Source organism: Larus michahellis, chromosome 2 (assembly GCF_964199755.1).
Source record: "Larus michahellis chromosome 2, bLarMic1.1, whole genome shotgun sequence".
NCBI classification, from domain to species: Eukaryota; Metazoa; Chordata; class Aves; order Charadriiformes; family Laridae; genus Larus; species Larus michahellis.
This window is the reverse complement of record NC_133897.1, coordinates 147,989,498-148,004,941: the sequence shown is the minus strand read 5'-3', so window position 1 is coordinate 148,004,941 and position 15,444 is coordinate 147,989,498.

The following is a 15,444-nucleotide window of genomic DNA, read 5'->3' as shown; positions in this document are numbered from 1 at the left end:
TCTCTTTGTAGAGTCCAGTCCAATCAGCCACTACTGAAGTGCTGGCATGAACATTATCTTTTTGCCCTTGGTTGAAATGTGCCTACATGTAATTTTCCAGACAGCTGGTTTTCCAGCAGGTAGTGAGAGCACTGAAGTAGCAGGTCTCAGTGTCTCACCATAAGACCAGGTTTCTCCTCCAGAGACCAGCCATACCCCTGCTGTTTCAAAAGCAGCTACTGAACAAGTTCAGAAACCTGGCAGGCAGCAAAATGAACATAGCATAATGTTCATGGCATCTAAATTATGCAGAATGTAAGGGTATAATTAGATACAGTGGCCCATCTATAACTGGAGAAAGTCTCTGTTCATTATAGGACAAACGAATGAAATGATCTTTTAGCAGAACATATCCTTCATAGTATTATGCAGGGGAAAATTCTGTAAAGTGATCCAGGTTAAGTGCGTATTAAGTCGGGCCAAGTCTTCATTGAGCCCAGCACCTCAGCCTTGATAGCAGCATGTAGCAGATATTTACAGAATCACAGAATGGTTATTCTGGACCATCTGGACATGGTCTAGGTGACCCTGCTCAAGTGGAGGAGGGTTTGGGCCACATGACCTCCAGAGGTCTCTTCCAACCTCAACCATTCTGTGATTCTGTGACAGTTGAGATCCCTGTTGGTCCACTGAGGCCACTCCGAATGACAGCACAAGCATCTGGTGTATCAGTCACTCCTCCTAGCTTTGTATCATCTGCAAACTTGCTGAGGGTGCACTCTTTCCAGGTCATTAATGAAGAAAATGATCAGAGAGATGGAACATCTCTCCTATGAGGACAAGCTGAGGAAGTTGGGGTTGTTCAGCCTGGAGAAGAGAAGGCTCTGGGGAGACCTTACTGCGGCCTTTCGGTACTTAAACGGGGCCTACAGGAAAGATGGGAATGAGATTTTTAGTAGGACCTGTTGCAATAGGACAAGGGGTAATGGAATTAAACTAAAAGGGTGTAGATTTAGACTAGATAAAATGAAGACCTTTTTTACAACTAAGGTGGTGAAACCCTGGAACAGCTTGCCCAGAGAGGTGGTGGAGGCCCCATCCCTGGAAACATTCAAGATTAGGTTGGACGGGGCTCTGAGCAACCTGTTCTAGTTGAAGGTGTTTCTACTCATTGCAGGGTGAGTTGGACTAGATGATCTTTAAAGGTCGCTTCCAATCCAAACTATTCTATGATTCTATGATGTTATGGGAGACACTGTTGAAAGCCTTTCTGAAGTCGAGGTAAACTTCACTCATCCACCAAGCCAGTCACATCATCGTAGGCTGTCAGGTTGGCTAAGCATGTCTTCCCTTCTGTAAATCCATGTTGAACATTCCTGCAAGTGGTTTCCAAGATTAGTTGCTCCATTACCTTCCCAGGGATCAAGATGAGGCTGACCAAATTGTAGTTCCCTGGATCCTCCTTCTTGCCCTTCTTGAAGATGGGAGTAACATTTGCTTCCTTCCACTCTTCAGGAACCTCTCTCAGGCACCATGACTTTTCAAAGATAATCAAGAGTGGCCTCACAGTGACATCAGCCAGCCCCCTCAGCACCCATGACTGCTTTTTATTAGGTCCCATGGACTGACTTTGTTTAAATGTTCCCTGACCTGATCCTCCTCAAGTATTCCTTGCTCCAGACTTGGCCTGTAGTCTCAGAGGCTTGGGATTCCTGAAGTGTGATCTTCCTAGGAAAGTCAGAGCTGAAGGTGACATTGAGTACTTTGGGCTTTTCTATGTCCATTGTCAGCAGAACCCCTACTGCACTTAGCAGTAGACATATATTTCCCCATCTCTTTCTTTTGTTGCTGATAGAGCTGTAGAAACTCTTTGTGCTGCCCTTTGCCTGCATCACCTAATTCAGCTCCAGGTGGGCTTTGGCTTTCCTGACCCAATCACTATGCAATCAGACAGTGTCCCTATATTCCTCCTGGATCCCCTGTCCCTACTTGTGCCTCCCCTATGGTTCATTTTTATGTTTGAGTTATGTCAGGAGCTCCTTGCTCATCCATGCTGGCCTCCTGCTGCCTTTGCTTGATTTATCTGGGATGAATCATTCTTCAGCTTTGAGGTGGTGATTTTTGAATATCAATGAGCTCTCCTGGACCTCTCTTCTATCCTGTGACATATCCTGTGGGATTCTTCCAAGAAGATATCTGGAGACATATGTCTTCTTCAACATCCACCAAGCATTCATTGCTAATCGCTTTCTTCATCTCTGCAAGCAGTCTAGAGAAGGCACTATTTTCCTCACCTGGGATGATGTCTGTCTACTACTCAACTTTTATACAGTGAAATAAAACAGCTTATAGGCACTGGCTTTATCTCTTGGCCACGGAAATTTTGCAGCACTTCATAACCCCTCTGGGGCTCCAGGAAGAAAAGAGGTTCCCACAGCACCATTAAAAGCAGTGGGAGTGTGCAACAGGACATTTCTTTCATGACCAGCCAGTTACGGCACTGAAAGTTCGTTCATAATAACCCAAATGCTGGCCGGGTCAGCAGCTTTTACACAAGGAACTGGGCCCAAAGAGGAGGGTGGGGAGGAAGGAATTTTTGCATCTACTTGGGCTATATATAAGAAAGAAAGTAGTTTATGGTCATCTGGGTGGAATGACTTTTTCCACTCTTTACGTTTTCAAGAACAAGGAGTTGTGGGCAGGCTTTACCCATGCTCACCAATTTGAATCAAGTTGTGGCAGTAACTGGCATTAGTGCTCCTAGCCTCTCCTAGAGAACCAAATAAACCTGTAAAGTACACACAGACAATGCAGAAAGCAATCCAGCAGCCTGAAAAGTGTCCTAACATTTAATTCCTTAAGGCCCTAGCTCCCTTCAGCGATCACAGCATGCTGATAAAGATCTTCAGCTGGTCTTTCCCAACCCGTGTGCTGCAACCAGAGACACCTCTCCAATATGCTGGTGTCACTGAGCTTTTTTGTCCATTCCTTTAAAGCACAATATTTTAGTGACCCACTCACAGTCCACCTTCACTCACAAACTGTTGTGTCAGTACAACTGTCAAACACGTTTTTTGGGATCAAGGTGGATGCCTGTTGGCTGGAGGTGGCTGAGGCCACCAGGTCACAAACAACAGCACGAGCCTCTGTCACAGGGAATATTTTCTCTGGCTAACAGCAGCTTCTGTGCCTGCCTGGTTCCTGGACTTCCCTGGTGATGTTGTCTAGTATTGGCCACTGTAAAACGGGAGGAACTGACAGTTTGCTAATTTGAACAACAGTAGGGTAATGGCTGTTGGTTTTTTCTTCCGCTCTGTCTGCCTACGCAGTATAAATCCTTCTGTCTGCACTAAAAAAGTGAGGATGGTTTCAGAATTAGTGCATTTCTGGCCTCTTTTCCCATTTTTCTTCTTAATCCCTGCAGAATGACTAGCAAAATTTACTTGCACATAAAAGTATTAAAAACATCTCTGCTCAAGATCCTACTGTTCTGGCAGTTCCTTAATGCATTCCCACTGATAACGATGCCGTGATTAACAGAGTTTTGATAATGCTGTGCTTCAGCAATTGTAACATGCAAGCTGGATGCGTATTTCTTTGGGTTTGTCTTTAGGATGCTGAAGGTTGCTTCCTTTTGTGACATATCTGTGTGCTGTGAGAACAAAGTGAGTTGAGAGCTGTGCACACCGTGTCGCACTGAAATCACCCGATATTCTGCTCTGCCGGCTTCTGCCTAAGGAAGACCAGCTAGCAACTAACAGTCCTCCCTTGAGGCTGACTTCCAGAGAGCCAGGAAAGAAACAAAGATTAGTGTTCGTAAATATTTGTGCTCTTGTTTTTGACTCATGGCTTTAATTACTGTTTCTGTTTTACTGCTACAGCAGAAATTTAGATTAAAAATAAGACAATTGCATTTTCTTTTCTAAATATCTGAGGAAATGAAATAATGACAGTGGATCATTACTCACAGTGAGCAGGGCTCCACCGGATGAGCAGTACGTCTGGAGCCAGTGACACAACAGCTATGAGTAAATGGTTCTCAGAGTGAATCAGGATTGTGGAAACTCACTTCTGATGGGCTCCAGAGAAAAACCTGGTGCAAATACTGCTGAGCTTGGGTAAAGCTTGTGTCTGATACTGGTAGCTGAAGCTAATCTTTGCATGATATAGAGGTAGTGTTTGAGTCACTGTGAAAACACTAACATGATGCTTGCTATAAAGAACTATTACTGCAAATTGAACTGGGGAAGGTTCCTAACAGTCTCCAGGAAAGCAGTTTAACAGAGAGTGTTCAGCTGAATAATCATCACTGAGGGCCACATAAATGCTCCTCACTTGGTCCCAGGAAAATGAGATCTTGATGCCTCTGTATGGAGTCTTAATCTAGTGCACAACAGATACCATGAAGTGACTACCCAAGGCACAGATTTATCGCATCCTTCTTTAATGGAAGCTAGAAATGCCTCTCTTCACTGTTATAAGTCACTTTGTTTATCTTTCATAACCCCTTCTATGTTGGAGATGTCACTCCCAACAAATTATGGACCCAGCTACAGCTGCTACCTCCAACTGCAGAGAGAATAGGCATTTTTAATGAAACATAAAATCAATGTTTAAAAAAGCACTGGTAGCAATTTCCCATTATAATGAGGAGCTGCACCTGCCTAACTAGCTCTAGTAAAAAGGCGGATGCAGCCTCTGTGAGATCCTGGGTTAAGGGCTCTGTAATAACAATCTTATTTGGAAATAAATATTTGCTGGGCAATGGCTACCTGTGGGATTCCTGCCCTTCACTTTACAGTCTGAGCTGTTGGGCAGATGCATGGACACATGCTTTTGGGCTGGAGCTTCCCCTGGTGCAGTCATGCACTTTGTTTTGGACTCATCTGAGTCCCTGGGCTGAGCATTCCCAGCCTCCCTAGAATCATGTGCCCAACTGCTTGTGTATTCCTGCTTTAACCCATTTCAAAATCACGGTACTTAGAAAAAGGTCTATTATTAAAAAAACTTGAAATCGGTGGTATCACTTTCACGTAATTTCATGGAATTTTTCAGAATTGGAAGGGACCTCTAGAGATCATCTAGTCCAACTCCCCTGCTAAAGCAGGATTGCCTAGAGCACGTTACTCAGGACTGCATCCAGGTGGGTCTTGAAAGTCTCCAGAGAAGGGGACTCCACAACCTCCCTGGGCAGCCTGTTCCAGTGCTCTGTCACCCTCACCGTAAAGAAGTTTTTTCTCATATTTGATGGGAACTTCCTGTGTTCCAGCTTGTGCCCATTACCCCTCGTCCTGTTACTGGGAACCACTGAAAAGAGCCTGGCTCCATCCTCCTTAGACACACCCTTTAGGTACTTGTAAACATTAAAAAGGTCTCCCCTCAACCTTCTCTTCTCCAGGCTAAAGAGTCCCAGCTCTCTCAGCCTTTCCTCATAAGGGAGATGCTCCAGTCCCTCAGTCATCTTTGTTGCCCTACGCTGGACTCTCTCCAGTAGTTCCCTGTCTCTCTTGAACTGGGGAGCCCAGAACTGGACACAGTATTCCGGTTGTGGCCTCACCAGTGCAGAGTAGAGGGGGAGAATGACCTCCCTAGACCTGCTGGCCACACTCTTCCCTATGAAGCCCAGAATTCCGTTGGCCTTCTTGGAGACAAGGGCACACTGCTTGCTCATGGATAATTTACTGTCTACCAAGACCCCCGATCCTTTTCTTCAGGACTGCTTTCCAGCAGTTCCACCCCTAACCTATACTGGTGCCTGACATTCTTCCTGCCCAGGTGCAGGACCCTACACTTGTCCTTGTTGAACCTCATTAGGTTCTTCTCTGCCCAGCTCTCCAGCCTGTCTAGGTCACGCTGGACGGCAGCACGGCCCTCTGGGGTGATGATACCCAGTTTGGCATCATCAGCGAACTTGCTGTGCATACATTCTGTCCCCTCATCCAGGTCACTGATGAATACCTTAAACAATACTGGTCCAAGTATTGACCCCTGGAGGACACCATTGGTTACAGGCCTCCAACTCGACCCTGCTCCATTAATCACAACCCTCTGAGTCCTGTCACACAGCCAGCTCTCGATTCAACTCACTGTCCCCTTGGCTAGTCCACACTTCCTCAGCTTCCTAAGGAGGATGTTATGAGAGACAATGTCAAAAGCCTTGCTGAAGTCAAGGTAGATGACATCTGCTGCTCTGCTCTCATCCAGCCAACCAGTTATAACATCATAGAAGGCTATGAGATTGGTCAAGCATGATTTACCCTTGGTAAATCCATGTTGACCACTTCCAATAACTTCCTGCTATTGAACGTGCTTGGATATGACATCCAGAATGAATTGCTCCATTACCTTCCCAGGGATGGAGGTGAGACTAACCGGTCTGTAGTTCCCTGGGTCCTCCTTCCTGCCCTTTTTGAAGACTGGAGTGATATTTGCCTTCCTCCAGTCCTCAGGCACCTCTCCTATTCTCCATGACCTTTCAAAGATGATGGGGAGTGGCCAAGCAATAACATCTGCCAGCTCTCTCAGCACTCGCAGGTGCATCTCGTCAGGGCCCATGGACTTATGGATGTCCAGTTTAGCCAAGTGGTCTCTAACCTGATCTTCCTCTACTGGGGAAAACTCTTCCTCTCTCCAGACCTTCCCCCTTGCCTCCAGGGCCTGGGATTCATGAGGGACAGCTTTAGCAGTGAAGACTGAAGCAAAGAAGGCATTCAGTAGCTCTGCCTTCTCTCTGTCTTCCACCACTAGGGCACCCATCTCATTCATTAGTGGGCCTACATTTTCCCTAGTCTTCCTTTTTCGATTGATATACTGAAAGAACCTCTTCTTGTTATCTTTAACCTTGGTGGCCAAGATGAGTTCTACTTGAGCTTTGGCTCTTCTAATGTTCACCCTGCATAGCTTCACTACATCTTGGTATTCTTCATAAGTAGCCAACACCCTTTTCCAAAGATCATAAACTTTCTTTTTTTTCCTGAGGTCCAGCCAAAGCTCTCTATTTAGCCAGGCTGGTCTTCTTCCCTGTCTGCTCGTTTTTTGGGACTTGGGGATGGCCTTCTTCTGAGCTTTTAAGAGTTCCTCCTTGAAGTAAGACCAGCCTTCCTGGGCACCTTTGCCCTTCAGGACTCTCCCCCAAGGGACACTCTCAACCATGCTCCTAAAGCAGGCCAAAATTCGCCCTTCAGAAATCTAAGGTGGCAGTTCTGCTGGCTCCCCGCCTTGCTTCACCAAGAATCAAAAATTCTATCATTTCATGATCACTCTGCCCAAGACGACCTCCAATCTTTACATTCCCTACAAGACCTTCTCTGTTAAAAGCAGCAGGTCCAGTAGGGCACTTTCTCTAGTTGACTCCCTCACCAGCTGTGTTAGGAAGTTGTCTTCCACACACTCCAGGAACCTCCGGAACTGTTCCTTCTCCGCTGTGTTATATTCCCAGCGGACATCTGGGAAGTTGAAGTCCCCCACAAGAACAAGGGGAAGTGATCGCGAGACCTCTGCCAGCTGCTTATAGAATATTTCATTGGCCTCTACATCCTGGTTGGGGGGTCTATAACAAGCTCCCACCATGATGTCCGGCTTATTGGCTTTCCCCTTGACTCTTATCCATAAACACTCAACAATGTCGTCATGCACATTGTTAAGTTCTTGGCACTCAAAACTGCCCCTGACATAGAGGGCCACCCCACCACCTCTCCTTCCTTGCCTATCCCTTCTGAAGAATTGGTAGCCATCAATCACCGCATTCCAGTTGTGCGTGTCTTCCCACCGCATTTCTGTGATGGCAACTATATTATAGTTTCCCTGCTGTACAACGGCCTCCAACTCTTCCTGATTGTTGCCCATGCTGCTTGCATTCGTGTAGATGCACTTCATCTGGGCTAATTGCCTTGCCACTTTATTGGGGGGACAAGCCCTTATTCCTACCTGTCTGCGCTCAGACATTTCTGCAGTTGCCAACCCATCACCACTCCTCCTTTGCTAGCGCATGGGTCATCATCTCCCACCTTCACTGCAACAACAGGCTGCAAGACCTTGCTAGCGCTTTTACCCACCAGCACTGGCATGCTGCTCCCAGGCACCACTTTAGTCACTCCGGTTACATCCCCGTCCCCCTTCAAACCTAGTTTAAAGCCCTTTCAATGAGTCCTGCTAACTCCTGTCCCAGAATCCTTCTTCCCCTTTTGGTTAGGCTTTCCCCACCTGTTGCCAGCATGCCTGCTGTTATACTAGCAGGTATACTTTGACACCGTTATACTGGCTAGAGATTGCACAAGAGGTTATTCCAGAAAATCTGAGAGGGGAAGTAATCTCTGCTGAGCCATAATGACGGGGATGCGCTGGGGAGAGAAAGGCAAATTCTCGGGCTGAAGATGCTGATGCTGTGTAAGCTCCTGCTTAGCTGGGGGACACCTGGGAATGCTCAAAAGCACATTTTCCAGGAGTGCGTTCCAGATCATTTTCATCAGCTTAAATTAAACCCCAAGCTATTCATACATTGATAACTGGTTTTTCATTCCTTTTTTTCCTTTGTGTTTTCCCTCTATTGTTCACTCAGTAGCCTATTATCTATATTACCAAAGCAAAAAATATGCCAGACAAAAGAATTGACTCTTTTAAATGACTCTAAGGAAATGAAAAACAAATAGGATGCACCACAAAAAGGTTTTGCCCCAGACAGTTACACTGTAATGAAATACCAAACTATTCCAGTCTAATTTTTCCACAATATATGCTATTCCAGATAACCGAAGTCAGCGTTGCTCCAGTGAAGGCGCCAATACAGCAAAGACTGCTGAAGTGGTAAAGGAAAAAGGTTATATGGAAAAAAGAGAAAATTGTAATAACAGCAATTGTTGGACCATATCTTACCAGGAAATCTGATACATTACTAATAAATTCCTTACCGTATGCTATGAAAAGAATCAGTGAGATAAGGAAAGAAATAATGTAGCCACGGAACAGCACCTGGATAGCAATCTTTGCTTAGAATAATGCAAGTAGAATTTTTAATGGATCTATCAAAGCATCTGTCAATGTCTCTATAAAATAGATCAGGCTTTTTACCCCTCAGTTACTTTGAAGGAGTTTATAACTTTGCTAACTCCATTCAAACTTGCAATAAAGTATTATATTCCAGTCTTGGATGTTTTGGTTTTGTTAGTGATTAATAAGAAAGTTGCTTCTGACAAAAAAAATTTTAAAAATCAAAAATTAAAAAGTAAGGCAGCCTAAGGCTTACAAGACAATACTTGTCACTGTTCTTTCCAAAGCCTTTCCTTGTGTTGTCTACTTCTGGCCAAAGACTGAATTTTCTGTCTTCTGTTTTCTGACTCTCACATGGCTTAGCTAAAGAATGGCTTCTTTAAATTAAAAAAAAAAAAAAAAAAAAAAAAAGAGCAATAAAGTTAGTTCAGTTAGTTCTTGTGCACAATGAGCATATGATACTAAAATCAGTACAGAAATAGAGCGTTTTGAGGAAGAAGAACTGGTAAAACAAAGGGGAAGGCATAGAATGAAACCCACAAAGCATTATAAAATAAACCTCAATACATACAAGCTTGCAGAGTTATGGAAATAGTTAGAATTTCATTAGGCATTAATATGTAGCATTATGGATTCCCATTTGTCCTGCAACTTTACAGGACATGCCACCTTCCCAGGCAGCCGCAGCCTATATCAGCTACAAAAATATTAACAGAATAGTTCATCTCCTCAGAGGTATAAAACCAACAAAGGCTTGAGCCTGAACTTCTTAGGAACCGAGAATATGCATTATCCAGTAGTTCCCTCAGCTAATTAGGGCAAAAAGCTGCAGTTTAATGCTTCTGCGTGGATGTGGAAAAGGATAGCATCACCTTTATTTTAGCAAGAAGAAGAAAGAAAAGAGAAAGACGTAGACAGGACAGGAAAGGGAGTGACCACCTTGTATATGGTCCTAAAAACTAATCTTGACCCTGCCTGTAACAAGAGAGGAGACAAATAAGAACACAGCTATCCTGAGAAGGACTCACAATAAGAATGATGACAAACTGAGATGGGAAAGATTCATATCAGGCCATTACAGCTTCTGTAAGGGATTTTTTTTTTCTTTTTTTGGTTTATTTATTTTGTCTGACTAAGGTCAATTAAATTATTCTTTATGGAAACAAGCAAAGAGAGACGGCATGCGTTCGACTAACTGGAAGTTGCAGCTCATGACAGTTCTGGTCAGAAGGAACAAGATAACTCAAATACGGAGAAGTTAAATATTTATTTATAAATAACTTTACAACAGCAGTAAAAAAATGAGCTCGCAGTGATAAAACCTGAAAGGTAGGATGCCACTTTTCTTCTGACCTACACAGAGATTTTTTGACCTCCAAATTCACTAATAAAATCAGAGGATTAGCTGTATGACATTTTCAGATAAACTTGGTATACTGCAAAAGTAAAAGAAAAACTTTTTCTTATTAACGATAGAAGACACAGGACAATACTGCTAGTTAGCTACAAAGAGGGAGAATGGAAGAAATTTTCTGTGGTTATATCATTTTTTGGTATCTTAAACCAATTCATTACAAGTTTCAAAATAAGTCTGGTACAATGACGCAGCAATTAGTTATTTAAGTTGCTACAGGTGAGCACCGTTAGCATGCATCTAATGAAGAGAAATATAAAAAACAACAGTAAAAGTTAAAGTAAGTGATTTATAAGAAAAAGAGCTTCAGTTCCAGCAGATTTACTTCCTTCTGCACTTCTATCGAAAGCAACATTCAGGCTTCCAGTATATCATCCTTTCTTCAGTACCCACAACTTCAATTACCATTTATCAACATTTGTACTTTGTTAGGAAGAAAACAGCTAATCAGCCATTTCCTTCCTTTCCTGCAATCAAGCGAAGATTGTGTTGAAGATGAGATAGGCCACTTTAGAACTACAAAACATTGTGTAAATATGGGAAAACTGGGGAAACATACATTTTATGATCAGCTGACAGGTTGCAGCATGGAAGATTTCATAGGTAATAGGGCATTTGACAGAAAACAGGGGTGTGAGGAGGCTTTGAAGGAAGGCAACTTCCCAGCTGAAGTTAGCCAGGCAGAGCCTGGGTTTTTCTCCAAGTGCTCAAACAATACAGATCATATGCCAGCACTGGGAAAATATGGTTAAAAACTGATTTTAACTGAGAGATTTACAGGAAAGGTAGTTGTCTTGAGAACACAGTTCTGTTGAACTGTAATTACTAATGGGCTGAATTACACTGTGCTGAAAGAACTTGATAATAGCCGTGACGCTAATAAGGATTGTTTGGAGCCACCAGCCAAACCTCCTGGAAGCAGGACAGGGAGAGATCCTGCGGCTGATTCCTGCCGCGTGAGGACCTGCAGCAGTAGAGAAGTACTTTGCAAAGAGAGTTAGCCTGGGGTATGCTCAAAATTTGAAACATAGATTATGTTATATGCTAAAAGCTCTACCATACAATAATTAAAATCAATAGCTCCTGCTGAAAAACTTGATCCTAGTTGACAAATGCCCTATTATGTACTTTTCAACAATCCCAAAGAAAATATCAGCGCTATGACAGAATTACTGCATTTTCTTTGCTTCTGGCGCCCTGTAAATGTTCGATTCAATTGGATGGGAATAAAGGAAGATGTTCAATACACTGTAATTACTTTTCCTTTTTCCTGATTTACCAAGTCCCAATGGGTCTGCCCCCCTCATCACAATTATACTGAAAGCTTTCATTCTATTTTCTTTATCCTTTCTATAGAGATCGTTTAAATATTAATGACGTGAAATGTCTATAAGAGGAAATGCAACCAAGTCTTCTCAGTAAAAGTCAGTGAATATCCTCCTTGTTTCACCAAAGTTTCATAAGAAGATTTGTATCTAAGTTACTTAACTAATAGGTAGACAGTACAGGTCAGATTAGCAAAGAAAAAAACCTTGTCATACTTCCAGTCAAATTGATTTGCTACCATTTATCCAGAATACCCATGCCATGGAGAGTTTAATCTTGCTCCAATATAATGAGCCTGGTGACTATTGACGTCTGTTATGTATTAACTTTTCATTTCCTGTTGCATGTTCATTCTCTTAAAATACAATTAGTTCCTTTCACATTTTTAATGGAAAGACTTTTTTTTGTGTGTGTGTGCCACAGTCCTGATGTCCCTACCAAGGCAAAAGGCCGAGTTCTTCACACAAGTGGAATTTACATAGGATGCATATTGCGAAATTGCCATGCAGAGGTGGTGGCGCTCTGTGTCCTCAGCCTGGATACATTAGAAGCTGGCTGAAAAAGGGCTTCTCTCAGTGTCCATCTGAAATGATGCAGGCCAGATCTCCCACGGTGGACAGATTTCCTTGAACACTGCTACAGGGTCAGATCTGTTGCATGCCTCACAGACGTTGCCTGCTCTGCCTCCAGCCAAAAGCCCAGACAGGAGCACTCTTGCAACACTCAGCCTTACCTACAGCTCCCCAGTACCAACCCAGTGCACCCAGTGCTCGCCTGTGTTCCCCCCTGCACAGTGGGAGAGGAGATACTTGTTGGGAAGGTAGCAGAACTGAGGAAAAAACTAAACTAGCTATTTTTAAGAACTTTCCGAAGAGGTGGGGAGGAAGGAACGCTTTAGCCTTGGCCGCTAGCCCTGGTCAACTCTCATGCCGTGGTCATTCACTTACATAGTTCCCTCTTTAGACAGGGCTGGGGGTCACTTACATAGTTCCCTCTTTAGACAGGGCTGGGGGCTCCCCCCCAGCTCCAACCCCACAGATAGTGTCAGCTGTGCGGTCAGGCTTCCCAGACTACATTTGTGTGTGTTTTATGAAGAAAAAAACCAAGCAGACTTTGTGCTGTCAAGGGCAGACCAGATAGTCCTGGGGCAACGCAGCACAACAGAATGGGAAGGAAGGGAGGAAGGAAGGAAGTAAGCAAGCAAGAAAGAAAGCAAGGAAAGCGTGGTGACCCTCTCCCCTGCTTTACCTTGCGTGCTGGTGACCATGGTCACTCCACCTCTTCCTTGGATTTTGGTGGTTTGGGGTTTTGGTTTGGTTTGGTTTTTTTTTCCTCTTCAGCTACATTTCTCCTTTTCATATAACATAACTGAAACTCACATGCTGCCTTGGCTGTCAACAACTGGGCTCCTGCTGGGAGAGAGAAGCTGGCTTCCCAAGGGAGCATTCAGAGGATTTTGCCTCACTCATGTGTAAAGCTGTGTAATAACACTATGCACATCTGAAGTTTACTTGGCTTTTTGTCAGTAAAATATCTACCTAACCTTTAGGGCTCTTCCTCGATGGTCCTTTCTTTTATGTTCTTGCATTTAATGGATTTTTTTCAGTTTCAGATTGGCAGGTGTGCCTGTGTGTGGGGGTGTGTGTGTGTCAGAAGAAACATAAGACCCTTTTGCAGCCTGACTGAAATGTCTTCTTTCCGCTAGTCAGAGTGTTATAAGGAATAAGAAGAGCAAAGCGTCTCTTCAGTTGGTTGTGCATGCTGGATGCCAACGCGATACACATTACAGACAGCACATGGTGCAGGCACTGCCCTGGCTGGGCAGACCTGGTCTTCCAGGGGTATCTGATGGCAAAAGAGTCCACTGCACATCCAAAATTGGGGTTACACTCAGCGTGTACCCTAGGGCTTGCCGGTGATCCTTCACCCTGACATGACTGCAAAGCATAGTCTCAAACTACTAAACTGATTTAAAAACTCTTTGCAGGCATAGCTCCAAGCAGCTGGCCAGGATGTGTTCTACCCACATCTCAAGCTTAAATAACATTTTTAATATAGCTGTAAAATTGTAATATTTTCAGAACATTGTCATTTTGTTTACCTAAATGTGAAGTACTTTATTTATTTATTTCCCTCCTTTTAAATTGCTAACCAACATTTGGAAGACCATATAAAACAGCCTGTGGATTTTTTCCCTCAAAATTTAAGTTCTTTACTTATACAAGGTTGAGATAAATGGCTTTAGTGAAATGGCTTTAGTGATACAAATGCATCACATTAAAACCAGTTATTAGCCTGTGTGGCAAAAAAAAAAAAAAAAAAAAGAATAGGACTTGTTTCTGTTTCCCAAACTCAAAATTATTGTGTGTATTTTACTTTGTTTTTGTTTTTAATTAAAACTCTAGTACAGCATCTTTTGTGTTTGTGGTAATTATTCTGAACTTTGTATCCCAAAGGAGAAACGTGTAAATAGTTCACTCTTTTGTGACTATTTGTTCCTGCCATTAGCTCAGGAAATGTGTTTTCCAAGCTCTGCGTTAGTTTAGCCAACTGGTGACAAAAGTAGTCATTTGAGTTAACACAAGCAGAGCAGAGTTAAGCAACAGAATAGACTACATTTCTGAGTAACATAATATGACCATCTGAGGAAACAGTAATTGTACAAAATGTTTCATCTTAAGTGTATTCTTTATTATTCATGTGCTAGTTGTCAATGTGGATGGAGAATGGTTTATAAATCATTGACAGCTGTCACTGGAAATGTTTATATTTTGAGGACTTTTCAATCTGTTCTGCTGTCCTTGAAGTCAACATGGACACTACTCCCAACTTACACGGTAATGAACGGGGATTTAGGTTTTATCCAAACATACACCGTGCCACCTGCTCTGGATTCGACAGATCCACTACAAACGCAGCCTGGGAAGGTGGCTGAGACTCTGCCCCGAGCCAGCGAGGCTGCAGCACGAGCAGCGATGCCGAGTGCCACCTACAAGCCATCAGAGGGGAAATAACCGAGTGATCCTTCACCAGCGCAAATGCAACCGGCAGGGAGGGCAGCACGGCACAGCTATTCATGAGCTACCAAATCTATGATTTTTGGAGAAAGGGGGGTGTGGATAAAGCCACGTTTATCCAACTCAGAAACTCTGAAGTCAGTCCAAGTCCATCAACTTACAGTGAATCCCAGTGGGGGTAAAAGTTACAGTACAAGACAGTTTGCACCATTTGGGTTAATGGAGAGTGCAGGACAGACCCGGATCCCAGAGATACTCTGGGACTCAAGCCCTGCGATGCTCCTTGGTACCCACCAGCTTGCTGGGACACAGACAGGGACATGGCCCCTGCGCTTACGCTGCGCTAACAAACTCTGTTGGGGCTCTGGAAGTGCAGACACCCGCCAAGCTCTTCTTCTGGCTGTACCCCAGCTCGGTGCCCTCCAAGCCCCTGCCCCACATCTTTTCCCTCTCCTCACTTCTCCCTTGAGGACCCCAGGGCTGCCACTTCTGCCACCTCCGCTGCCAGCCTGTGGTCTTGGCTGATCCCTGCTGAAAAGCCAGCCTGGGTTTGGGCTGGCAGCACCCACGTCCCTGCAGGCAGCCTGCCACCACCCTGAGCTCCCTGAGCTCCCAGCCCTGTGTGGCATCAGCCCATGCCTGGCAGAGCCCATGCCCCGTGTCAGGCAGCTGCCTGCTTCTCCAGCCCAGGAAATGACTTTCCGAGGCACTTCCTCACTTCAT